At 55.5% G+C, this 24,907-nt stretch overlaps 1 protein-coding gene across 1 annotated transcript in view; it reads left to right on the forward strand.

Moving 5' to 3' along the window:
* The first annotated feature begins 11,611 nt into the window (after window positions 1-11,611).
* CDH23 (cadherin related 23) overlaps window positions 11,612-24,907 on the forward strand; it is a 438,368-nt gene continuing 425,072 nt past the window's right edge. Inside the window, exon 1 of the mRNA XM_058298988.2 lies at window positions 11,612-11,984. The gene's annotated coding sequence lies outside the window, so the exon portion shown is untranslated. The remainder of the gene's footprint in view (window positions 11,985-24,907) is intronic.

Consider the following 24,907-nt stretch of genomic DNA (forward strand, 5'->3'; position numbering starts at 1 on the left):
TGCAAAACCAGCATGGTTGGTGTGAGGCGTAAGTAAAATAAAGTAGGTAAAGTGCCCGGCACTGCCCCCTGACACATAACAAGCCTTGAGTGATGATGATCTTTCCCCACGATAGCTGAAGGGCTAAGACTCCCTTCGGAGAGCCAAACCGAGCTGCACAGGCATCCGGCTTCCTCTGCTCCAAGACGACTTCCCAGAGCCTCTGCTTCCTTGTATCTGGAGTGGGGACAACAGTCCCACCTCGTCTGTTTGCAGAAAGGATTACAGAACGTGACATATGTGTGCGGGGCACAGGGGCCAGTGCCGGGCGCCTGGGGCATGCTCCAGAGGGCTGCGGTCATGACAAGTCCCGGAAGGGGTGGAGGCAGGGGCAGGGGAGGAGGCTGTGGCGCCCGCCATGTCCTCTTTTCTCCTCTTTCCTCCAAGATGCTGAAGTCGAAGGACGTTGCCTGCTGTGCCCCCGTGCTGTCCCCAGCAGCTAGCCATTTGCGTGGCTGTGTGCTCAGTGAATGAGGAAGTGAAGGAATCTGGCGAGGTGGGAATGGGGGACAGTGACAACTTCCTATTTCAACTTGGCAGTTTAGGACTTCCAAGATCTTTCTTTATCGTGAACAACCACAGAAAGTAAACAGGTCAAGGGTCACCACCCACATTTTACAGATGAGGAAACTGAGGTTCAGGGAGCTAAACACAGGTCTGTAAATGGAGCCACCCCCACCCAATTTGGAATGCAGTATTAGGAGGAGGGTGCTTAGCACCGCCCGGTGGAGGAGCTTGGCCTCTGTCTCAGCTGGAGTCACTGAGGCCTTCCTGAGACCTTCTGAAGGGATGGGAACTCGATCTGCTACTCCTTCCTCCTCTGTGCCTGGTGTGAGGCTGTATCCCAGTGCACTTGTTTTTATTACTGAAAATTTAAACATCAGGCCATGAACAGCTGCTGAGGTTGTGCACTGTGCAACTTTAGGGTACAGATGCCAAACACCATACCGACAACAAGTCAGCAAAGAGGTAAGTCCTCACCATGACAGAGGAGGTAACTAGGAGGAAGTGGGTAGACCTGCCCAAACCAGGGCTCCTGGGCCTTCCCTGGCCTAGTGCAGGTGGGCAGGGTCTGTGTTCAGAGCGTGAACATCCCAGAGATTGACCTTGACCCTTCTTAGGGAAAAGGGCAGGAAAGATCTGAGAACTGAAATCTAGTTTTAACACTTGAGGAAGGGGGAAGAGAGAGCAAGGCAGAGCTCGGCCCTTCATATACTGCATTACTGCATGTAATTTAATTTTGATAATAAGGCTCAGCAATAGACACTATCAACTTATTTTACAGATGAGTTAACTGGGCACACAGAAGTTAACTAACTTTCCCAAAGGGTCACACAGCAAGGAAGCAGCACAGCTGGGATTCCAACTCGGGCCTGCCTGACTTCCGCCCCCATTTGCTGCCCCTCTTTGTAACCTGCATTTTATTATACAAGGGAGGTGGCTGACGTCCAGAGAGAGGCAGTACCTCGCCCAGGCGCACCCAGCCAGCTGAGCACAGACTGAACCCAAGAGATCAGGCTCAGCCCCAAAATAAGCCCATAAGAGTACCTGGCCCACAGGAGGTCTTGAATGAATATTTATGATGGAAACAAGGCAAGAGACCCAGGAAGGCTGGGGATACAGGAGCTGAGGAGTGGGGCAGATGGAAGAGATCAGGCGTTGCTGGAGACCACCAGCCCGCCGATTTTTGGCCCAGGTCTCTGAAGGCAGCCCCTGAGTCTTCCCTCTGTAGGTCTGGGGGTGGTGGGGCGAGGGGGAGAGGTGCCGTGCAGCGCTTGGCCTCTAGGTGGCGCCCCGCACTGCAGATCTGGACTCCCCCGGGAAGCGGAGCCCGTGGGTGTTTCCCAGCTGCTGGCACTCGGCAGGGTCCCGGGCGCTGGTCTGTCCCCAGCGTTTTCAGGATGCTCCCCCTACCCCCCAGGCTCCCTCTGCCGGGATCTGGCAGGAAGAATCGGCAGGGCCCAGGCCCGGCGCCCACGCCTCTCCGCCGTCCTCCCTCCCAGCCGTGCACGTCTTCAGATTAGGAATGGCCGCCCCGGCCAAGCTCTCTGCAGGGCCCTGGGTGAGAGCCCAGAGACGGACTTGGGGGCCATCCCGTGCTCTCAGCTGCCTGACAGCGGGCAGATTACTCAACCTCTTTTTGAGTCTCACTTTCCTCACTCACCTGTAGAATGGAAGTGGGTTTTCTTTCCAGGATATTCCACAGCTCATATGATACATTTATAAAGCACCTGGCCCTTTGCAGGTGCTCACCAGATGGGCGCCACTGCGAGGATTGTGGGGAACGGTGGCTGCCTGCTGTTCAGCCTAGCTGCTATCTCTTCTTTGTCCTTCTTACCGCTTGATGCCCGCCAGTGCGTGGCATGGCGTCTTATCAGTCACCACCATCTCCGTGATAGTCCCATGGACCTGGGGCCGCCAGCAGTTAAGCAGAAGTTTCCGGAGTCTCACTCTTGGGGTTCAGATCCTTGCCTCTACCACTTCCTGCGTGGCCTAAGTTCCTTAGCTTCTCCACAGCAGATGCTCGGTGCTCGTAGCTACATTTTCCAGCCTCCCTGGTAGGGTGGAGTCACGCGATCCACTCGCTCTGGAATGAGGCGATAGGTGTGTGTCACTTCAGGTCAAGGCAGTTAGGATCCCGTGTATCCCCTCCACCCCTTTGTTCCCTTGCCATAGTGACCCATGCGTGGCCACAGGGACTCATGTTTCAGACAATATTGTCCTAAGGTGGAAGCAGCCCGCGCCCCCAACTCACACCTGCAGAAGCGCCATTCCACCAGCACTGGGCTATGTGTGAGCAGGAAATAAATTCTTATTTATTGCCAGGGAGATGCTAGGGTTTCTTTATGCTGCAGTACAACCTCCTTTAATTTCATTAATCGAGCCTCCCAGTGCCTTGTTACGGATTGAATTGTGTCCTCCCAAAAGATATGCTCAAGCCCTAACTCCCGTGAATGTGAACTTTGTGTAAATAGATCTTTGAGGTGGTTATTCGTTAGGAGGAGGCCAGAGTGGGTCAGGGTGGGCTCGCATCCAGTATGACCAGTGTCCTTATAAAGAGAGAAAATATGGTGAGACAGACGGACAACCAGCGCCGAGACAGAGAAGGGAGATGGCCATGAGACGGAGACAGAGCCTGAGTTCGGCCGAGGATCCCCGGCAAGCCACGCCGAGGGCTGCAGAGGAGGCGGGGCCCTGCTAGCACCTTGATGTTGGACTTCTAGCCCCCGAACTGAGAGACAATACGTGCCTGCTGTTTAAACCAGCTAGTCTGTGCTCCTCTGCTACACCAGCGCTGGCAAACGACGACATGCTTTGATTTTCTTTTCAGTGCAAGGGAGACGATAATAGTAACCCTCTTACAGAGTTATTAGTGATTGTGACGATTACATGAGATCAAGGTCGTCATACTCTTAAGATATAAAATCTTACTTTTTATTACTGATATGGGAAGATATAGCTAAATATGAAAAGGCCTTAGACTCCCAAAGTAGGAGGGACCCATGAAGGACCTTGACCCAGGTCTAGAGGAGGAGACAGAGGTTCAAAGGGGAAGTGACTTGTTCAAGGTCGCTTTGGCAGAGAGTGGCAGAGTGAGAGCTGAGTCCTGGACCTTCCGACCCCTGAGGGGTGCTCCTCCAGACACGCCTCCACTGCCCTGTGGGGCTTTCAAGCTCACTGGAAGCTAGACATGCACACCATGTGGGATCACTGAAGAGTCCACGCCCTGCACAGGTACCAGGGGAGTGGCCAGAGAGTGGGGATTCGAAGGGTCCCAGGAGAGGGAGGAGCTGGGGGCCTGGGCGGTGGGCAGGGAAGGCTTCTGGGAGGTGACAGGACTTGAAGAATGGGTGTCAGCACGGGGCGGGGGGCAGTGGGCAAGGGCAGGGGAGAGGACAGTGTACACCTGGGCCTGGGGTGGGGAGGGCCGAAGGGTAGAGTTTTCCATAGGACAGAGGAATCCGAGCGTCGAATGTCGAGCCAGCTCCCTATCGATACTCACATAGGTTTCTTCCCTCCTCTTTTTCCTGTTAGAAGAGCGCAGCCCTGCACAGCCTTACACCTGCCTTAAGCTAGCAGTCTGCCAGCTGAGGTAGGGCCTGACAGAGAAGAGAGGTTGGGTTGAGGCTGGATGCGCGGTGGGCCTGGTCTGGGAGATGGGTGGGTCTGGGGGGCTGAGCGCTACAGTGATGCGCGGGCTTCATTCTTCCGGCCAGGGTGCCCAGCGTCAGGCCTTTGCTCACCACCTTTGCCAGTTCTGGCTTACCCACATGCCAATTACACTGTTGATGGCCGGATTTAAATTTCAATATTTCACTTTTAAACTCTTAAACTGATTTTTGAAAACGTAAGGTTAACACGATCAATGAAAGAAAAACCAACAATACTAATTGCAATAACTGAAAAATAACTATCAAAATAAATCCAGTGATAACCAAACCATATTATTAAATACAGCTAGACAAGATTGCCTGCCAGAGTCTGAGCAGAAGGCCTGGTCCCTTCTGGTTCAAAAAAGAGAGATTAGCAAGTGTTAAAAATGCCTGTTTACATAGACTACGACAGAGTTGAAAATGGAACAGCTTCCTCAGTATGTGATTCAAAGAGATGATGCGATGAGGGCGTGCATCAAGCAAGGGGCGCCTTGCAGGCCGTGCCAAGCTGGAGCCCCCGAGGCTGTTACTGAAGTGGGCGCGAGCTCTTTCCTGGGGCTGCTTGACTGCACCAGGGCCCAGAGGCGGGAAACTGAGCCAGACGACCCAAGGCTGCCTTTCAACGGACATCAGGTTGTCTAGTGTGCGACCAGTGGGCCCGAGGCAGGGCCTCAGGGTCTGTTCAGAGCAGGACTGGCTTAGGCCACCTGAGTCCAGGCTGCAGACACGCCCCGGGGCACACCCCGCTGCCTGCACTACAGTCTGCCGTCGCGGCTGGCTGCACGAGCATGTGGCAGCAGCACAGGTCCCGCGCTTAGTAGGGCCCAACCCCTGGCTTGATGCTCTGTTGTCCCCGTCGTTCCATGGAATACACACTCGCAGTCGAAAAGAGGGGGCAGTTCTTTGTGTACCAATGTGGAAAGAGCTCAGGACGTATTTTAAGAGAAAAAAAAGCAAACTATAGAACAATATGTGCAGTGTGATAAGAGTCAGCATCGACCAATTACCCAATTGTTAGTTATGCGACAAACAATTCTTGAAACGCTTTAAAGTTATATATATGTGTGTGTGTTTATTTATCTTGCTAGTCTATTTTCCCTCTGTTGGCTGGTTGGTTATATATATATTTATCTCTTTATATCGTCTAGAGGTCGCCTAGAGATAGAACAGGCATCCTTGATTTATTAACATTTAGTATACTCATGTATTTTTATCCACTTCCTGGACAATGCGAGGACCTTAGAACATTCTAACTCCATTTACCCCCTTCCTGACTCATATGCTATTGTGTGGTGTATTTTAATTCTCTCTATATATTTTAAACATCAGCTTTATTGTTTTATACAACCAAGATTCATTTGTATTTACCCATATTTCCCTTTCTATTGCTCTTCTTTCCTTCCTGAATAGCCAAGCTTCCATCTGGGACCATTTTCCCTCTGCCTGAAGCGTACCCTTTATAATTCTTTATATTTCGAGCCATTCAGATGGTTCAAAATTCAAAAGTAGAGAAGTGCTCCATGGTGTCTCTGCCTCTTTCACCCCTGCCCCCAGCCGAGCACTGTGTAGTTCCATATGTACAGACACACGTAGAGCATTACTTGGCACACACCAGATTGAGAACAGTGGTCTGTCCGCGTGGTCTGGCATGTTTGTGGTGATAATGTCTTCCTGTTTCCTGTGAGCAAAGAAAAAGAGTCAGGGCCCCGGAGAGGCAGCGGGGGGACCCAGCCTCTCCTACCATCACCCCTCACTGTGGCCCGCCAAGTTCCCAGCCTCCCTGTATGATATGCTTTGATTCTGTCCACAGCCACGGGGACCAGTAGGGCCGAGGTTCCTTGTTCCCAGGAGAGCTAATGACCGTGACTCCTGTTTTCCTGCGCACTTACTATATGCCGGGCACCACTTCATTTTCATCATCTCATTTGTTTCTCACAACGCTCTGTTAGCATTGGCACCTTCAACAGATGTGGCGAACTGAGGCCAAAAGAAGTCTGGTAGTCCACCCCAGGGGCAGGGCCAGGGTTCAAACCAACCCAGAGAGTCCACCTTCAGAGTCCCTGCCACTGCTAACCCCACTTTACAGGAGAAGAAACTGAGACCGTAAGAGGTTGAGCCATTTGCTCAAGGTCAAACAACCAGTAGTGGCAGAGCAAGAACTCACATCCTTAAGTTTTAAGGCCAAAATCCACCCCACCCCATGCCCTGGACCAGTGGTTCCCCTCTGTATATTAGAATCACCCAAGGACTTTTCAAAAATGCTGTGATGCCACCTCACACCAGTCAAATCTGAATGATCCCAGTTTTAGACCCGGCCCTGCCTCCCAGGGTGATTCTAAAGGGCAGCCCGGGCGAAAACCAGTCCTGGCTCACGGGTGGGCCGGGTTAGAGTCAGACTGCCTGGGTTAGTTTAATCTAGACTGTGCCAGTCACCAGCTCAGTGACCTTGGGCAAGTTGATTTACATTTCTGTGCTGCCTCAGTTTCCTCATTTGTCAAGTTGGATAATTACCATGTCTTCTTCCAGTGAGGTCTGAGTGAAAAACAGTGCCTGGCATGAAATCAGCTTGAAATAAATGCTAGCACTTTATGACTACTATCATCATCATCATCATCATGATTATTATTATTACTTTGCTGTGTGTCCTTCTGTGGAGCCTGTCCCTCTCTGGGCCTCGGAGTCTCCATCTGTGTGTACATCAAGAGGTTTGGACTGTGTGGTATGGAAAGGTGTCTTCCAGCTCTGATGTGCCCGTGCCAGTAATGAGCTGGCTGGCTCTCAGGCCTTCTCTGCCTGCTTCCACCCAGTTTGGAAGCCCAGCCTTGCAGCTTTGTGCAGAGGCTGTAGCACACATGTGCTTGGAGACAGGGGACTGGCTTGTGCCGGATGAATCTGGCCTTTGGTTATGGCGTTGACGCCTCTCACAGCCAGGACGTGCTGGGATGCGCAGAAATTGCCCACGGGGGGGTGGGGGCTGACAAGGCTCCAGCTGCCCCCAGAGAGGGGCGGAGGGCCCTGGATGAAGGACCCCTTGAAGAGGCAGGTTGGGGGGCCCAGGCAGAACTGAGGACCCCTGCCCACTTCTTGCCAGCGCCCAGGGCACTGGGTGCCAGTCCTTGCCACCAAGCGCCATTCTGCACTAATGCATAATTCATGCCCCCGTGTGCCAATCCGTGCCAGCTTTAATTAGCTTCTAACTTTTTGTCATTCATTTTGCTATGAACACCTTATAAATAAATGATGGGACAGGAGACCAGGCAGTGGGGCAGGCGTGTGGGGGGAGGATCCTCACTCCCTAGGCCAAACGCGAGAGGGGGCAACACGCAAGGTTGGGCTGAGGGAGACTCGGGCCTCCCGGGGGGCCCTGGGGGGGGGGGCCCTCTACTCTGCAGATGGGCGGGCCGGCCCACCTCGGTGGCCTCCCCTGCCTTCCTCTCTCGCCAGCCACGTCAAGCCGCCACAGCTGTGCCAGGCTCCAAGGGCCCACAAACCAGCTCAGGAGCACACATGCTTGGTTTATGGTGGCAGGCACCGTCCCGGGAGAGGGCGGGCGGGCTGAGGATGCCGCCGACAGGAAGCAACAAACAGCTTCTACCAGCTCAGGGGTGGGAATACAGGGGGGCCGGAAGCGGAGCCTCGTGGGGAGGCGGGAAAGGAAAGCTGTTCGGGAGGGCACCCAGAGGAGGGAGGTGCGCGAGCGCGTTAAGAGTGATAGTCGGACCTCGTGGTGGCGAGAGACTCGGATGCGAGCGTGCTTTTGTGCTCTTCAGTTTATAAAGCACTTTTAGTCTGCGCCTCCCTTTCCGACCCGCGCAGCCACCTGGGGGGTCGTTCAGGGAGGCGGGGGGCTATCGTGCCCATTTATAGTTGTGGATACTGAGGCTCGGACGAGCTGGCTAGGGCCCGGGCCTCCTGTATCCTGGACTGGCGAGGCTGGCATTGCCACCCTGCCTCTCCCCCATTCGCGCAGGGAAGGCAGCGGGGCAGCACGCACCCCAGCATGAGGCTGGGAAGTCGAGGTGGAATCAGATCCAACCCCAGGGGACTGAGTGGGCCGGACACGTTTAGAACAACAGATCTGCGTTCCTTCCCTCCCTCTCGCCCTCTCTCCTCGCTCCCTCTTTCCTTCCTTTCTCTCCTCCCTCCCTTCCTCATTCATTGAGAGTGCCAGTGAGCCAGCTGGTTAGTGGGTGTTTGGGGTGTACAGAGACAGTGAAGAGGAGATGCCCTTCCTCCAAGACGCCTGCCCAGGGCTTCCCTGGGCCTCCGGGCCACCCTCCAGCCCGGCGTGCTCTGTTGTGCATCTTCACCTCCAGGTCTGCTCTCCACCCCCCTCCCCTGCATCACTTGCTGAATGAAACCCAAGGCCCCGATGGGGCCCGTGCTCACCTTCCAGAACCCATCTTTCCCCTCTGCCCAGCGTGCTCCTTGGTCCAGCCCTGCCGCACTAACGGCAGGCTCTAAGCTAGTCGATGCCCCTGCGACCCTGCGCACACGCAGGGCCTCTACCTCGAGTGCCCTTTCCGGCCTTGGCTTGCCAGGTGCAGTCATCCTTCAAGGTTCTGCTTAAGTGGCCCCACCTACTTGAAGTCTTCCCCAATCTCCTTGGTCGGGGTGGGTTGCACTGTTCTTGGGGTTCCTGCTGGACCTGGTCCTGGCCTCAAAGACAGCCTCATCACACTGTCCCCCAGCTGTTTCTGTACATGGCTCTTCAGTTGGACTGAAGAGACAGTCGAGTTACTTTGGCAATGCTGACTCCAGGTTTCACTTGGATCCCCTACAATCACCATAAGAATCACACCAGACAGAATTCTCATGGTGGCCAGCAACAGAAATGAACTCTGGTTAATTATTGCAAAATACAAAATTTCCTGGTGAGATAAAGAGGGCCTTGCAGAACCAACCGCAAGGCTTGGAGACAAGGCCCAGAAAAGCAGCAGGGACCAAAGGAGACTGGCCACCAAAAATGCAGTGGCGAACTGAGGCCAGTGCAGGCCTCAGGAGCCAGCGGGTCAGGGTTTGGTGCTCTGCCTAATTTCTAAACTTCCTGCCTTTGGGTCTCCCTTCCAAGTACAAAGCTGAGGGCGGAGCTTCGGATTGCTAGCCTGCATCCCGTGCTTGTGCCGGAGGGCAAGGAGAAGGGGAGCTCCAGGACGAGGAGGACTTTCCTTTTCACTTTACTAAAGCAGCGCCGCTCCACCCTTCACTTGGTAGAGCGGGGCTTTCCCCCCAGCAGGAGAGGGCTTTGCGACGCCCGCCTCGGGGAGAGCAAGGTCCCCGGCAGAGGAGAGCAAGGTCCCCGGCAGAGGAGAGCAAGGTCCGCGGCAGGGGAGAGCAAGGTCCCTGGCAGCTAAGGTCTTCGTGGTTCTTTAGGTTATCAAAGTGCTTTCACACTCCACCCCCGGGAGGCCGGCTGGGCAGGCACTATTCTCCCTGGTGCAGAAGTGAAAACCAAAGCTCAGAGAGGCTGAACAGCTTGTCCAAAACCACGTAAGGTGGTCAGCGATGCCGCTCTAGCACTCTGGTCCACCTTCCTCAACGCCCTTGGGGAAAATCAATATTTATTTGTAAATGAAGTGGTCCCTTCTTAGCCTTTATTGCCTCCCAATCAATTCCTCATTTTTCTACCTGCAAATCAGATCATGTCAATCCCACGCCAAAACCCTGCTTTGATGCCTTCACTCTTAGGATGAAACCCTGATCAAGGCTAGCAGAGCCCCGCACAGTACCGCCCTGCTCCCACTCCAGTTTTACTTACCTCAGCTCCCTAGACTCTCCGTGCTCCAGCCTCTCTGGCCTCCCTTCAGTTCCTCAGATATCCAGCTCCTTACCACCACAGGACCTCTGCACATGCTGTTTCTCCTGCCTAAAACTCTACCCTCCCTCCACTGCTCATCCTTTAGATCTCAACTCAGTGTCACCTCCTCCAGGAAGCCTTTCCTGATCCCCTAGCCTAGGTGCCATTAATGTACTCTCCTTCCTAGAACTGATCCCTGCTGTATTTTTACCTGTTGGTGTGATTCCTTGATGCCTGTCTGGTTCCTGCACTAGAGGAGCTTCAGGAGGAACAGAAACCGAGGCTGGTCTGTTCCGCATCACATTCCCCAAACCTGTTTTGGTTGCTAGCACACAATAGCGCATAAATGAATGAATGAAGAACGAATGGCAGGAACGGAAGCTCTGCAATCAGGTAGATGCTGGGTTCAGGGTCTGGTTGCACCACCCCTCACCTGCTTCAAGCCTGCGTTCCACAGCAAGAGGGGACGACGACAAGACCTACGGGAAAGACTGTTGAATATGGAAAGAGCTGAGGCTGGAAAGAGGTGAGGCCGGAAAGGCTCAACGCAGAGCCCGCGTCAGGCTGCTACAGTCAGTATGCATCAGCGACAGGTCCAGAAACCCTGGAGGAATCATTAAAAGAATTCAGAATATTCAGCCTGGGGAAGTAAAGATCAAGGGCAGGGAAAACCCACCTCTACTACCTGAAGCCAGGCCTGTGAAACAGAACTCCGGAGGCGGAACAGGGAAGTTGGGGGGGGGGGGGGGGGAATGTGTGTGCAAGACTTGCTAACAGAGCTGGGGCAGGAGGGAACCTGCGTCTCCAAAAGTTGGGAGGCCCTGGGCGCTGTGGGTGAGCCAAACCCAGCTGGGCGGCCACCACTCCGGGAGCTGCAGAAGGGCCTCCCGCGTGGGCGGGGTTCCCAGGGTGACCTGAAGGGTCTCCAATCCGAGGCCCCCATTTGAAAGCATTGGGGGCTCGATGGACGTGGGGGGGGCCGGGGGGAGCAGGAGGAGCAGCATGAGCGCATGGTAAGGGTTGGAGAGCCCCGCCGGCCAAGCCCCAGACTACACTGGAGGGACGAGGGACCAAGCCCTGCTTGGCGCTCCCGGGAGCAGAGAGGGGGCGCTTAAAGCCAGCAGATGGCGCGGGCTCCCCTAGGCCGAGCGCCCGCCGCTCGCTCCCGTTTCCCTGGAGCGTTTCCCGGTTCCGCCCGAGGCGCGGAGCCCGCGGGACTCTGGCCGGGCCGTCGCCCTCCTGCGCGCCCCTCGGCTTGGCGGCGGGCGGCCCTGCGGGGCACGGTCCGGCACGCACCTGAGACCGCTTCCGCGAGCTTCCTCCTTGGCCCTTTGGGGGATTCGTCGAGTTGCCACAGCAGCCGGTGCCATGACATCGGCAGAGGGCAGCTTCGCCTGCACTGAAATATTCATACCCTGAGTGCCCGCCTGGCTGCGCGCCGCTCCCGGGGGTCCGGGCGTGGTGGGGACCGGGGGCGCAGGGGTCCCGGCGGCCCCTTCCTGGGGGAGATGCGAGGCGCGGCAGGGCGAGCGGGGGCTGGGCGAGGCGCGAGGTGAGGGAGGGAGCGTCAGGAGGCGGGGTCTGGGCGGCGGGGACCGAGCGGGGCGGAGGAAGCGAGGGAAAGTTGATCGCGGACTTGAGCGGCGGCGGCGGCTCGGAAGAGAGGGGCGCGATGCTCGGCGAAAAGACGCGTCCGACGACGGCCGGGCGGTGAGCCGGCCGGGGCGGGGTGGCCCGGTCCAGGGCATGGAGCGCAGGAGTGCTGAGCCCCGGGACATTCGGGGCGCGCCTCGTCCGAGCCCGCGGCGCGCCTGAAGTTGCGGCCAGCGAGCGGCGATCGGGTGGTCCGAGGGGACCCCCAGAGCGGCCGGCGAGACGCGGATGAGCGTTCGCGCCAGCGGCGAGACGCGGCGGCGGTCTGAGCAGGCGACCGGCGGGGCCACAACCGGCGCAGAGCAGAGCCCGAGGCGCGGCGCGGTGCCGCTCCGCACACGGTACCAAGAGCCGCGCGCCGCCCCTTCCCTCCCCGCTCCCGTCGCTTTCCCCGCGCCGTTCCCCCGCGGCACGGCGGGAAAGTTGCAGCCTCGGGGTCACGGCCGCAGCCGCAGCCACCGAACCACTTGTTCCCGGCGTGGCCGTAGCCGCCCCGGCCTCCTGCCGCCCCAGGTCCCTGGCCGGGTCCTTCCGCCAGGTTCCGAGCCCGCGACCCGACACGCGGTAACTTTGATTGCCGGGAACTTGAATGCCCTCGGTGGTGGCCTGGGGCACAGGCCCTTTCCCCTCTCGCCCTGGCACACACGCACTCTTCTTCCTGGGACCGCTTAGCTTTTCGCTGCAAAGAGAGTCCGGGTCCGGGGCGGGGAGAATTTCGGGGGTGAAGAAGGTTTGGAATCCAATCCCGTCCCTCTCTGCGCTCTGGGGCTCTCTTTGGCCAGTGAAGATGGGGTGGGCGCAGCCCTCACGGTGCAGTGGGCAGCGACGCTGGAGGGACCCGAAGTCACGTAGCTCCCCCTCCCCGGATCGCCTCTCTGTGCCCGCGGGAGACCCCAGGGGACTCCCGCAACCTCCCCAGTCCAGGCCAGCGATGGCAAGGCGCGCCCCTCGCGGAGCCGGGAGCCGTCTGCGGTTCGCGCCTCGCCGCCGCGGCCCCGGGGCTGGCCCGCCGCGGGCCGTGCTGGCAGTGGCCGGCGCCCGCGTCCCCGGGAGCGCTGCCCCGGGTTTCGCCCGCGGGTCAGCCCGGGCCGCGCGCCGAGCCCGAGCCCGCGCGTTCCAAGGCGGAGGCGGCGCCGGCCGGCGGGCACGCAGCGCCGGGCCTTCCCGGGGCGGGCACCTGGAGCGGCTGCTTCCGTGCCGCGAGCGGGGATCCGCTGCCCCCGCCGCCCGCCGCCGCCCCGCTGCGACCGCGCTCCCAGCCCAGGCGCTGCCGGCGGCCCCGTGGAGGGAGATTAGCCCTCTCTGCGTAGTAACACGTCCCCCCTCCGGGTAATTCACGAGCAGCCTTCTGTTCAGTGTACTTCGCCGTCTCCGACTAGACCAGGCATTGGCTGTCGCCTGCCAGCCCCTTAGCAAGCGCTTTCACCCCCATTTGGATTTTGAAATACGCCGGAAAGAACTATGGGGTTGGAGTGGTGTGTGTGTGTTGGGTGGAGTGAGACCGTAGCGCGAGGAAGAATGAGGCTGTGCAGGTATGGGGTGGGATGGAGGTTTGGGGCTTGAAGGCCTGCTTGGGGCCAGGTGCGAGGTGCTGATGAGTCAGCCTGTGGTGGGGAGCGCTGGCTGGGAATGAATGCTTGGTTCACGTGCAGGGGTAGGCGCACTGCGGCCAGCACCTCGGGGGGTGAGGGGACCAGATGTCACCCTGCAGAGGAGGGGCAGGGTGGGGGTCCTTTGGCTGGGGGAATGCCATGGATGGCACTGTCTGTGTCCCCAGGGCTGGGGATGGTGGCAAGGGAGAGAGTCTGAATGGCAGAGCGTGCCAGGACGCCGCAGGCTGCAGAGGGGGCACTACAGAATGACTGGAGTCGGCCGGGAGGCTCTGCTCGGCGTGCTGGAGGCCAGCAGGGAGGGGGTGGGAAGCCCAGAGCTGCCAGCCGGGCCTTGCCCGGGCAGGGTCCTGGATGCATGGCCGTCTCGGCGTCCTGACCCAGGGTCCCAGGGCCTCCCATCTGCTGGACAAAAAGGGCTTGGCTTTGGGGGTTATGATGCAGATGGTCCTGTGTGCCTCCCCACCCAAAGCTATCTTAACTGCCTTACGCTATTCGAGGTTAATTTCTATGAGCTAAGTATTTTAAAGGGCACCTTTCTGAAGTCCCAATTTAAAATGCACCTGCTTTGGGGGGTGAAGGTGTCAGGGAGCCCTTGCTACTCTAATTTGGCCTGTGGACACCAGGATCCACATCACCTAGGGACTTGTTAGAAGCTTGGGCCCCACTGCACATGTGAATCAGAAACTGTATTTTGGCAAGATCCTTGAAGGAATCATGTGCACAGCCAAGTTTCCGGAGCTCCGGGCCACAGCACCTTCTAGGGAATGAGCATTTCTCAGCCTCTTGGAGCAGAAAGGGTGTCAAATGCAGCCGTGGATGGGAACAAGACCTGAGCTTCCCTCCCTGGACGGTTGTGCTGGGGTTGGGTTCAAGTTCTCATCTGGTGTTAATAACAGGGGTAGGCTATGGTAACTCTGTATTTCCTGCATGCTTTTTTCTGTAAACTACTTCTCTAACTAAAAAAATAATTATGTATATATAAAAAAAGAGCCCGCCTCTGACCCCTTGTTAATGTCATGAGGACCTCTGTTTCGGGGAGTTTTCAGCGGATTGGCATAGCAGCTCAGCTCTCTGGAATTAAAATGCTGCTGGGTGTGTGGCACTCTGGCCGATAGGAAGTGGCCAGAGAGACGGGGTTTCTGAAGATGGATCTGCACCGTGCCTCTAGGAGGCCTAGGACAGGGTGGGTGGGCACTGTCCTCCAGGAGGGAATTAAGCACCAGTCCACCTGCCTGTCCTGCCAGCCAAGTGGAATGGCCTACTGGTAGTAGCTCTCAGTGGCATGGGACTCATGCAGGGGGAGCTACGTAATGCCAGGCTGGGACACCTCACTCAGGGAAGGCGCTGACTCACTCCAGCCCTCCCCCCCTCCGCCAGCCAGGGCTAGACACGCCACTTCTGCCAGAGCCATGGGGGGCCCCAATCCCAAGACAACAGGAGGACTTTACCATGGAGGCAGGTCACACCCCCTGGTCCTCTAGGGGAACAGCGACCCTGAAGCCGTCGAGGCAGGTCTGAGAGTTGGGGGTCTGAAGGATGGCAGGATGGGATTGAATCAGAGACCTGGTGAGGCTGCCGGGATCACAGGTCCTGCCCAGCCCGCCCTTGCCCTAGGCTGGTTCTTTGCCAGGAAGATGGGCAACTCGGCCAGGGGGCAGAGTGGCAGGTGGGAGCTGGGGGAGGGCAGGGCCCTGGACTTACTGACTGACGTTGGTGTCAGTGAGTTAAAAAATAATAAAAGTCACCGTTTTCTTGAATGCTGAGGTTTTTAAAAAGGCAGTGTTTTAGTGCGTAAAGATGGTTTTTAAAAAATATTGTCATCACCCTTGAACTCAGCGGTCTCAAACTCAATTATACTTTTATTTTTGAAAGTCCTTTTGTTTCATTTTGAGCCTTGATTTGAGTTCTTCTTGTCCATGACTAGGTGAGCAAGGTCATAGTTATTTCAGGGTGGGAACATTTTGCCTCCAGTAGAAGAGAAGTGGGGGCTGGAACAGGTTCTATACCCTGGCCTCGTGCTTATCATGTAGATGATACTGAGTTGCTCCTGAGTCGTCTCCCCCGGGGAAGCCCCCTCGGACTCCCATGGGGTGGCTTGGCTGGAGTTGGTTGCCTCTCCAGCCTGGGCGTCCCTCTTTCACCATTCTTCCTGGCTGCTTTTTAAGACTGTTTTGGTCTGGCCTCTCACTGGACAGTGAGCATCTCCTGGAGGGGACTGTATCTTCTTCCTCCTTGCATCCTCTGTGCCCGTGGAGGTTGAAGTGGTGCTCAGTAACTGTTCATTGCCTTAATGGGCCATTGCCAGGTCATCAATCATTCCACTATCTTCTCTAGCCCCATTGTTACCTGATCATGAGCACATCAAGCAACCAGTTGTAACTATTTGTCTTGGTTACCTTCAAGCCTGGGGACTAATGCCCACACTGCCACACTCTGGGCTCTAGGCATATCCCCTTGAGTAGAGTTTGCAAACCCACATGCCTAGAGGTGCTAGGGGGCAGACAAAAGAGGAAAGTAAGGCCAAGTGTAATACAATAGGGAATAGTGGGGACTGAGGAGAACTGAAGTGCGCAGGCATGGTATAAAAGGGGCAGCTGTAGTTAAAACCCACCTCTGTGGCAGAAGTCAGAATAATGTTACTTCTGGGGGTGCAATGACTGGAGGACAAGGGGGTTTTCTGGAGTAGTGGAAATGTCTATATCTTGATAGGAATATATTCAGCGGTGGTGGATGATGATTTTGGCAGAAGAGCCAATTCAGAAAAATTTAGAACATTTATGGGTCCTGTTTATTTTGATTCAATATGAAAATAGCATTACCGAATCCTATAGGGCGGAAAATGCATAATCTTATCAACTCTATGGACCAGAAGCGTGTCCCTGAGAAAAGTGGCATCTTCAAGAAGGAGCCTCTTGGAGACAGTTTTCTAGTCTTTCACTCTGAAACTTGATCTGGATCTGTCATGAGGAGTGGCGCAGGCAGTGCTGCTCCTAGCTGGTCCGCCAACGTGAGCCTCGGATTTGTGCTCTTGGGTTCTGCAGGCTGCGCGTTGCCCGCGGGGTGAGAGTGTCAGGCCTGCAGCCTGGGTGGCTGAGAATGGCGCAGCAGGCTGGGCTTTAGGCTTCCTGCTTTTGACATTTCCTTTGCATATTCTCATCCCACTCAAGTGTTGGTTATTATGATGGCCATAACCAGTCCCTTTGTGATTTGTTTTTTAAAGATTTATTTTATTTATCCCCCACCCCCCTGCAGTTGTCTGTTCTCTGTGTCTATTTGCTGTGTGTTCTTCTTTGTCCACTTCTATTGTTGTCAGTGGCATGGAAATCTGTTACTTTTTTCTTGTGTCATCTTGCTGTGTCAGCTCTCCGTGTGTGCGGCACCATTCCTGGGCAGGCTGCACTTTCTTTTGCACTGGGCGACTCTCCTTATGGGTGCACTCCTTGCGCGTGGGGCTCCCCTACACGGGGGACACCCCTGCGTGGCAGGGCACTCCTTGCGTGCATCAGCGCTGCGCATGGGCCAGCTCCACATGGATCAAGGAAGCCCCGGGTTTGAACCGCGGACCTCCCATGTGGTAGACGGGCGCCCTAACCACTGGGCCAAGTCCTCTTCCCCCTTTGTGATTTTTGTACGACAGCCTGGAGGCAAAGGGATTGAATGCCAGTTCTTCTACTCTTGAGCTCTGTAGCCTTAGACTGCCGTGTAATCTCACCTAGGTCTTAGTTTGCTCATCTGTAAAAATGGAAATAATTTTCATTACCTTGTAGACTTGTATATTTTGAGAACTTGACAATCTTATATATGCATAAAGTGAATTTGGCCTGAAGGTATATACGTGTGCTTTTTCGTTTTGAATTAGTTACTAACAACATTAAAAATCTCAGCAGTTTCACAAAAAAATCTAGATTTCTGACATCTCTTATTAAAATTGGCAACAGTAAGTCTAACTTACTGATTGGCAGTTGTTGGTTGGAGCTGAGTTACAGCTGCCCTTGTTATTTCTATTTTTGTTTTAAGCACTATTTAATTGAAGAATATACAAATATGCAAATAAGGAAAACAAATCGTAAATGAAATTGGTGAAATTTTATCTATGTATAGAACTGTGTAGCCATCACCCGGATTGAGATACGAACATTTCTAGGGCCTTGGTGGGCTCCCTCATGCCCCTTCCCAGATAATGCTGTCTCATTCCAGAAGGAACCACTATTCTCCTTTCTGACTTCTGTCATGCAGATGAGTTTTGTCTCCAGGCACCCTTTAGATTTAGGTGGGCTCATGGACTTTATTTCTCCACAATCCATACCACTCCCTGTTGTTGACCATTTGACACTACTTCACTCATTTGCTCTACCTCCCTAGGCATTTGAGTTGGTGACCTAGGGCTGTAAGAATACTTAGAGCTCATCTACTCCTACCTTCTCATTTTACAGATGGGAAAACTGAGTGTGTGGGGGGGTGGACTTGTCTGTGGCCCAGAGTGGGGAAGTGGCTTGTCTAAGGCCTTCAGATGAAGCTGGCCCCGAGTGGTGGTAGGTCAAGCCCTGCTCCTCCCCTCCCAGCAGGAGGTGTGTTGAGGAGAGACAGGCATGCTCTCATCTCCCAGACCCAGCAGCCCAGGGCCCTGCAATCACAATCACACAGAGCCCCCCGCCGGCCCCTTGGCCTAAGAGGAAAGGAGCCTTTCCTGGCCCGAGCCTTCCTGGAGACGCATCGTCCCTGAAGCAGGTTGTTAGCAGGACTGTGCTCTGCTTTAAAGGCCACACTCCATTTGGAGAGGACCTGAGATGCCATTTGTGACAAGGACCCAGCTCACTACCTTGATTGTGTCTGTTTCTGAAAGAAGGCTGTAATTTGGGAGCCGGTGAAAGCGAGGGAGGGAAGTAGAGGAGGGAGAAAGAGACAGGAGGGAAGAGAGAGAGAGAGAAAGAGGGGCAGCTGCAACCCTGTCTGGGAATCCATTCGTATCCCCAATCCTATCCCCGAGGAACGCTGCCTTTTCCTGGCTTCTCGGGAATTTGGGTCGGGAGGGCTTGGGACCCTCCAAGGGGCTGCCTTTAGCACTGCCCCATTTCTTGATTGTTCTTTGCTTGCAGAGGTGGGAGCCTCGCCGTCTTGTCTGGGCTCCCGCGGGGCTGCGCATCCTTCCATCCGTCCCTGTGTCTTCTGCCCTGATCTGCCCCCTGCACTGGGAGGAAGCTCATCTTGCCCTTCTTTCTTGGGACCCGGAGAGCGGGATGTCATCTCCAGGTAGCCAAAGGCAATAGACTCCAAGCCAGGCTTCTCTGCCCTTCTGCCGAGGGCTTTGCCTTGAAGTAGATCCGTGAGTGGGCTGACACTAGAACGTTCCAGCACACACCAGGCAGGGGGGCAGGGGGTCCTTCCAACCCAGTCCTCCTCTGTACTTTAGGGTCCATGGCCCTGTTGGGGTGGCCCTTCACTCATTGGTCAGCCAGCGTTGAGCATCACCTGTACAGAAGGCTTTGCCTGGTTGGTGGGATTTGTGCCGAGAATCCATAGCAGTTGCTGCCCAGTAAAATAGAATGCAAGCCACGAATGCAAACCACGTTAGTTTAACATTTTCTAGTAGCCACTTAGAACAAATAAGAAGAAAAAGGTGAAATTGTTTTTGATAATACATGCTTTTAAAAAATTTTTTGATTTTGTAGTAATTGCAAACTTATAGGACTATTACAAAAACAATACAGAACCTGTATGGAAAACTCCAACATACCCAGATCCACCAATTTTAACATTTTGCCACATTTCCTGTATCATTCTGTTTATTCTTCTCTCTATAATCCATCATCTGTCTGCCTGTATATCTAGTTCCTGAACATTTGAGAACAGTTTGCACACATCACACTCCTTGAACACATAATACTTCCATGCACACTTCCTAAGAACAAGGTATTCATTTATGTAACCACCTTAAGGGCAGTTACCACGTTCAGGAAATTTAGTATTAACATAAAGCTTACATTCTACCTTCCAGTTTTTTCATATGTCCCAATAATGTCCTTTTGAGCCTTTCTCTTCCACTCCCAGATTCCATCCAACATCACGTAGGGCGTTTATTTTTTATTATTTGCTCCCCCCTTGTTGTTGTTTGTGCTCCCTGTCTGCCCTCTGTGTGTTCTCCCGTGTCTGCTTGTCTTTCTTCTTCCTGTCTTTCTGTTTAGGAGGCACTGGGAACCAATCCTGGGGCCTCTGGTGTGAGAGAGAGGCGCTCAATTTCTTGAGCCGCCTCAGCTCCTTCGTCTGCTACGTCTCTCGCTGTCTCTCCTCTGCACCTCCCTTTGTTGCATCATCTTGCTGCGCCAGCCCTCCATGTCGTGGGCCAGCTCGCCTTCACCAGGAGGCCCCGGGAATCAAACCCAGGGCCTCCCATATAGTAAACGGGAGCCCAATTGCTTGAGCCACAGCCGCTTCCCATATATTGCATTTAATTGTCATTATCTCGGCGGCGGACTTGGCCCAGTGGTTAGGGCGTCCGTCTACCACATGGGAGGTCCGCAGTTCAAACCCCGGGCCTCCTTGACCCATGTGGAGCTGGCCCATGCGCAGTGCTGATGCGCGCAAGGAGTGCCATGCCACGCAGGGGTGTCCCCCGCGTGGGGGAGCCCCACGCGCAAGGAGTGCGCCCGTGAGGAAAGCCGCCCAGCGTGAAAAGAAAGTGCAGCCTGCCCAGAAATGGTGCTGCACACACGGAGAGCTGACACAACAAGATGACACAACCAAAAGAAACACAGATTCCTGTGCCGCTGACAACAACACAAGCAGACAAAGAAGACCCAGCAAATAGACACACAGAAGAGACAACCGGGATGGGGAGGGGAAGGGGAGAGAAATAAATTTTAAAAAAGACTACATTAAAAAATAATAATAATTGTCATTATCTCTTTAGTTGTCCATTTTTAAAAAAATAACATATCCGATTTAACCCAATATATCCATAATATTATCATTTCAATAAGTTTAATATAACAAGCTAGTAAGGAGGCATTTTACATTCTTTCTTCCATAGTACGTCTTTGGATTGGTGCGCAGTTTGCGTCTGCAGCAGGGCTCAGTTCAGACCAGCCTCATCCAGTCTCCAGGAGCCACACGTGGCTGGTGGCTGCGTATTGACCTGGAGGAGACAGACCACACAAACACACCCAAGACCAGAACAGAGAAAAGACAGGGCCGAGCCCAGGGCTGAGACGTGACTGGGCAGATAGAAGGATGACGTCCCTCCCCGAGGAGCCCGAGCCCTGGCAGGGGTGGGGAGGGCGTGGCGAGGATGGGGGCTGCCTCCTGCCCCGGGGCCCGTGCCACAGCCAGCCTCTCCCAGCCACGGCCCCTCAGGCCACGCTCACCAAGCAGAGCGCTTGGTGTTCCCTTGCCACGGAAGGCCAGGATGCAGGTGGGGCCCGGAGTGGAAAGAGACTACCTTAGAAGGGCACTTGCCTCTGGTGCGCGAGTGCGTGTGTGCGTGTGTGTGTGTGCATGTGTGAGTTCTTCTGTCTTCTCGGCGCGCTTTCCTGGAGAAGCACGAGGATCTAGCTCATCTTCCCGCTGGGGCAGCTGGGGGCCTGTGAGGCCTGCTCTTCTGGGGAGGCCTTCTGGCCTGTCCACAGCAGAGGAGGCTTGGGTGACCAGGGGTCTAGAGTGCCCGGCAGACCCCAGGCTCCTTTCCCAGCCTGGGCGTGGGCGGTGGCCTGGGAGGGGAAGTCCCCAAGGGCAGCATGCCCTGGGCCTGGGTACGTCCAAGCTGTCCTTGCTGTGGGGACTTCCCCCGTGACAGACCCTGGGCCGTGGTTGAACGCCCAGCGGCCTCCAGCGTCCAGGGGGGGATGGACGAGAGTGAGGCTGGCAGGGCGGGCTCTGCCGCCAACTGCACGCTGCCCGCCCCCGAAGGGGAGCTGCTCCCCTCCTGCCCGGGGCCCCGAGGCAGGCCGCAAGTGTGGCCACACACTCAGATTTCTCAGAAGGACCAGAAACCCAGATTATTACAAAGTACAAAATCGAATTAGTAACTAGTTCAAATACTTAAAAACATAAGGCCTTTCATTCCCTTTCAAATACATATCGAGTCCTTACTATGAGCCCGGTTTCTGGCTTGTAAAGTGTATATTCTGAGGGAGGAAAACTCTTCTGCCAACTGGATGAGGCCCAGGGACTGCCCGTTTGTGACCTCTGTCACAGATTTTGTGTCAGAGCTGACAGGCATAATGGACAACTTTTATTAAGCGCTATCTGTGTGCCAGCCACCGGGCCCAGCCGCATAAAATACCTCCTCAGTCCTCATGATAAGAAGGTGATAAGAATGGCTGGTTCCCATATTTTACAGATGGGAAATCTGAGGCACAGAGAGGTTAAGCAACTTGCCCAAAGTCACCTAGCAAGCAAGGTAGAATCTGAGTCAAGGTAGTCTGATCCCTTAACCATTACTCTGTGCTGCACTGAGAGAAGGTTGGAGCCAAATCCCGGATGGAGTCCAAGCCCCGAAGACCATGAGATCCACCCCCGCTACGCAGAGAGGCCCGATGGAGCTGAGCCTGGGGTCAGGGTCACCCTCCTTCAAACCTGCCCTGTCTGGTGTGTCTGGCCTTCACCTGGGAGTCACCCTGGGTGCTCACAGCGTCCAGGCGGGGGGTGTACGGGACTGAATGAGGCGGGCCTCGGGGTGGGCCCTCTGCCCTGTGCAGGGTGCCCCTGTAGGGTCCGGCCATACTTGGCGATCTGGGCCTCCAACTCTTCTCAGCTGTCACGGGAGGGGCCCAGGCAGTGGCTTCTGTGATTTAACCCCAGCCCCCGCTCTTGGCCAGGCTGGTACTTGTCCTGTGTTGGTCCCGACCTCAGCCCCGGCTGCCCGGTCCCAGCCCGATGCCCTGCAGGGAGGACCGCGGGCTCATCGCTCTGTATTCTCTTGGGTGTGCGTGGTGCCCGCAAGGCCGCGAGACAGGCAGTGGTGAAGCAGAGCCCCCGGGGCAGGCAGGGCACGGTGTCAGGTATAGGCCCTCGGGCCACCCGAGTGCTGTGACGCTCTCGGCCTCGGTTTCCTTTGCTGGAGAGTCGGGGGAGATACCCCTCCCTGTCCAATCCCCTCGAGTCAGAGAGGAAGGGGGCTCCCGTGAAAGCGGTTGGCAAAAAGCATCGGGCTGTACGTGTGTCATTTTTATCAGTTACCTTTCTGTATAATGACTTGAACTATGTAGAATTTGGAAGATACATGTGGATAAGTATTTAAATAACATGACAGTCTTTCAACACAAGCAGAGATGTCCTTTGAGTGGCTTGATGGCTTTTGCCCACCCTGTCAGTTTGACACCCATCTCTTTGGGAAGGTGTTCATTTTAATTGATGTTTATTAAGCACCTACTGTATGCAGAACACTGTGTGATGGGCAAGCCAGGCCTTTGCCGAGCTTTCACACTTATTCAGAGCACAGTATCTGGAACCGTGCATTCAGAGGGTGTGTGAGAGAGAGGGAGAGAGAGGCAGCTCCCACAGGCAGTGTCAGCTCCTCGCGCCTGACTCGGCCAGGGTTTCACTTCTTTGCTCTTCCTCCCTGACCCCAAAGTTCTCACCTTCACTAAAGGGCCCTGACAGCTGGGCGCTGACCTGCTGCAGGGAGGGCGCCTTCCTGGGAAGGGGACGGAAGGGCGTGGGGTGTAAAGAGTGGGGCTTGCTGTGGGCTGGGCCGGGGAGCTGACCTGGCAAGCCCGGGCTGTTGGAAACTGGAGCTCAGGCCTCCAGAAGGGAGCCCATGAATAATACAGTGGGAGGGAAGCTGTCAACTAGGTGACCTCCTTGCACCTGCGTGTTTCACAGCTTCCCAGGAAGGCGAAGGCCGCGGGGAATGGGAATCGCGGGTGGAGGCGGCTGTCTGTCCTGCCTTCCCGCTTTCCTAGCCCGCCCCTCTCATTCTGGCTTTGACGGGTGGCCTGTGGGCGCGCTGGGTTCAGCAGTGCACTCTTACGATCACCCGCAGGTGTGCCGAAGCCGCGTGGACCTGGTGCTCGCCGGCGGTGGCCGGACCGAGGGCCGCGCCTGCTCAGTGCCGTTTCCTCCCAGGCCCGGTTCCCGGGTCTGTTTGCTGATCAGGGTCAGGCTATCCCTGGTGTCTCTGGTCTCTGGCACTGACAGCTGTGCCTGCTTTGCTGGGGTGATCCCCTCTCTCACCTCCTTCTGGGGTGGTCCCCTCTCTCACCTCCTTCTGGCTGTAGAAGGTGCAGCCTTTGGGGCGGGGCTGTGTGGTCTCCTGCAACACTGGGGAGCGCTGTTTTCTGTCAGGCAGGGGTAACCCTGACTTTCCCTTCTAATGCTCTGGGGTCTGTCATTGACCCTGGAGCCTCAGCCACACCCGCCCAGCCCTGGCACAAATCACCTGCTGCATGCCCCTCGCTCCCAGGTGAGCTTGAACTGCAGCAGGAGAGGGTGAAGGCGGCCCCAAAGAGAAACTGGTCATCCGTCATCCAGGTGAGGGTGGAGGGCAGTGGGATGCTAGAATTCATTCCCAAGGGAGACCAGCTTTACCTGCAAGGGCCTGTTCCACAGACCCCTGGCCTGGGGGTGGGGTGGGTGACATGATCTGGGGGGGTTTGGCGTGACGGGAGGAGCCGGAAGCAGAGGCTCCTTTTGTACCTGGGATGGGAGCGGGTCGCCACCTCCATCTCCTCCTCCACCCTGAGAGCTGTCAGTGGGGGCCTGAGGCCCAAGGAGCTCCCACGCCCTCCTCCCAGGCGTGGGAAGAGGCGTCCCCCAAATCCCACGCTGCAGCTTCCACCTGCTTCCCCAGAGCCTTAGGAGCCCAGACCGGGCGCCGGGCCTGGCCTGCTGCCCTCGAAGCTTAGGACGGAGCCTTCAGGAGGTGACCCTCGCACAGCGCTCAGCTCTGTCCACACCCAGCTTTGCCTGCCTGGAGGAAGCGAGGAGCGTGCCAGGTGCAGCCGGGGGCGTAGCTGGGTGTCCAGGGCTCCAGGCACCTGGCCTCCTTGGCATCTGTGGGCCTGTCTCCTAACCAAAGGCAAGCGTTTTCTAAGTTTGGATCCTGTATTAGCCAAAGGGGTGCTGATGCAAAATACCAAAAATCAGTTGGTTTTTATAAAGGGTATTTACTTAGGGTAGAAGTTTACAATTGCCAGGCCATAAAGCATAAATTACTTCCCTCACCAAAGACTTTTGCCACATGTTAGAGCAAGAGGCTGCTGACGTCTGCCAGGGTTCAGGCTTCCTGGGTTCCTCTCTTCCCGGGGTTCATTTCTCTTTCCTCACAACCAAGACCCTCTGTTTTCTCTGCAAGGCCAGCTGTAGACTATGAGGTGAACAGCTCTGCCTCTCCCCCGGGCTTCTGCCGTGTCTACGGAGCCATCTCTATTCCTGTGTTCTTCTCCTGTGTGTTCACTTCCCGAGCCCCAACTCAAAACTCCAGTATCAAAACCCCCCAACTCTGTCCTTTGCCATGCCTTTTATCCACCAAGGGGTGGGGACTCAACGCCCTAAGGATGTGGCCCAATCAAAGCCCTAATCATCATTTAACCATGCCCAGGTATAGACTGGTTTACAAACGTAATCCAATATCTATTTTTGGAATTCATAACTATATCAAACTGCTACAGGACCAGACAGGTTAAAGTCCCAGCTCTTTCATTTATTAGCTGTTA

The sequence above is a fragment of the Dasypus novemcinctus genome, chromosome 6, assembly GCF_030445035.2.
Source record: "Dasypus novemcinctus isolate mDasNov1 chromosome 6, mDasNov1.1.hap2, whole genome shotgun sequence".
Taxonomy (NCBI): domain Eukaryota; kingdom Metazoa; phylum Chordata; class Mammalia; order Cingulata; family Dasypodidae; genus Dasypus; species Dasypus novemcinctus.